A 2478-nucleotide genomic window follows, 5' to 3' on the forward strand; every position below is an offset into this window, starting at 1 on the left:
TAGCTTGAATTATACGACTGCATTAATCAACTCCTGAGTGTCAACTTTCACCGCGCGTCCGAGTTGTTCCGATGATAAAGATAGCTTATCTGGTAGAACAAGAATTTTGATATTTGAACTTTGTCAACTATCTAACATCTAACAAGTCGGACACGAGTTACTACATCGTTACAGACAGCCAATGATAATATGTTATCCCATTCCTGTATGTCCATGGAAGTAGCAAAATTAATTACTTGGAAATTTGCAGGCGCTTAAACTAATTATTAAATCACTAGACCCGCCACAATCTGAAGAAACAACAATTGTGAATCACCTCTTTCAAGGAGGTACAACATTTTTGGGACACCCTGTATGTACATTAGTAGCACTAGCCTTTATTGATATTGATTAAATAATATTACATATATATTTTTTTATTGGCGATATTGGCAAATTATCGAACTCGGTTAAATATTTTATCTCACCACTTATAAACTCGTTTTGAGAACGATTTGGAATGAAAATGCTCCGAAGAGCTCCAGCAAGTTTCTCATAAGGATGATCAAGGACGCAGTTTTAGGTCAAGTGGAAACCAGTTTCGTCGGATTCAATAAAACTGTATCGCAAAAGTATCGCTTAGTATTTAGGCATTTAGGCTGTGGCACGTGGGCGAGGTATACATATTTCATTGGAACATTGGGATGCCTTGTGCGGCGAAACCGGGAAAGTTCTCAACACAAGCCTTCCATTAAAATAACGTAATACATACTTCTTATTAAGTTAAAAAATAAATACTTAGCTAGACATTAAAATTAAATGTCGTGACTACTTTCCATATTAGGAATATTTCCATAAAATCCACTTGCATTCAAAGTTTATATGTTAATATTATACATATTCTGTAATATAATTTAATGAAATTATACTTCATATAATTTTGTTTCGAAATACATGTAAATGTAAAAACATTTCGCCAGTGTGGAAACTTGACGATATCCCATAATTTTCTCTATTCAAACCCCTAATCAGAGTCGTCAGATTAAGACTAATGTCCCCACTCTATTCCCCCACGCTTCCGCCGCAGCCTGGTCACGTGACGCATTCCGCCCCTTTCGTGCATGCGTCACAATGTTATGTGACTAATCCTAATAAACATTTTCCCCTCAAGTCGTGCTCCTTCCCCTCATCTGGCGACGCGAATCGATGAATTTCAATTTTTGCATTATTCTGTGTAAACACGTAAAGTTGTGTGAAAGGCAAATTTACTAAAAATGCAGCTTTTGAGATTTACCCGATAGATAGACAAGTTAGTGTTCCGAGCTTGCAATTCGCGAGGAATGACGTGTCCTATGTACGTTTGCGCATACATAGCTCGTGGCGAACGGCAATACAGTTTGTTGCATTATAGCGAGAGCCACGACCTGGGAGGCCTTTCAGATAATACGGAAAGAGGAGCAAAATAACGATCGAGGCTAAAGGAAGTCTGTCGACTATATCTTGTACAGATATGCGTTATGCGTTGTTCGCATTAAGCTTCTTGCCACGGTGCATAAACGTATGCTCCGCTGTTACCGACGACGCAGCCTAGCAGTATCATATATTAATGTAATTTCGCTCTTTCGTTTCGTGCAATTGCAACTGACTATGATTCATCGTTGGCTGACAGCTGTGAAAAACGTCCTGGAACCAATGTCAAAATTCGAAGCTTTAGTAACAAACATCCTGTCGACGTGTTCACGGTCCCATAAATGGATCCTGCAAAAATATCAAATATTAATTTTTATTTGAGCCCGTGAATCCATTTTTCACTTTGTTCAGATTTCGAAAACGGTTCGAGACGAACTAAACATTGTTAAGATATATTAATAACAAAATAGATGACTAAAACATTGCCAATTTCTAAATAAATATGTTTAGTCGTTATATCTGTATTACGTATGCTTGCACATTGCCACAGCGACAATGAATTTTTCTATGATCAATAGAATACGATTAAATTCTATTGATCTACAAAATACAAAATTTAACTTTACATTACGGGCTGCAATAAAAAATCTTTAAAAAGTTTATTTTTTCACGTATACGTATAATACTTACCAATTGCAAGTTTCTTAAAATCTTTTTTGCGCGTCATTTGTTAAATCGATGCTTCTAATTGTTGAGAAAAAGTCAAGCCATTTAATCCGATTTTACTACTTGTTCCAATAAAATGTCCGAGTATTATTTTCATAAACGTAACGAGAGAGAAATGGGTGATTTCTTGCTTGCACGGCAAATCAACACCGCGTAAATAGTTCATTAGCGGGGCCAATGGCCCGGAATAGATAGGACATTCACAGACACATGTTTTCAGGAAAACGTGATCGCGCCCAAACATTCCAATCCCACGCAAATCGCTGTCCCTAAGTCCCTCCACGAAATGCCAGGTACTCAAACGCGAGACGACCGAACGTCGGAACAATTTAGCGATCGACATTTGCCGCTCGCGATCGCCTA

The sequence above is a fragment of the Lasioglossum baleicum genome, chromosome 18 (assembly GCF_051020765.1).
Source record: "Lasioglossum baleicum chromosome 18, iyLasBale1, whole genome shotgun sequence".
Classification (NCBI taxonomy): domain Eukaryota; kingdom Metazoa; phylum Arthropoda; class Insecta; order Hymenoptera; family Halictidae; genus Lasioglossum; species Lasioglossum baleicum.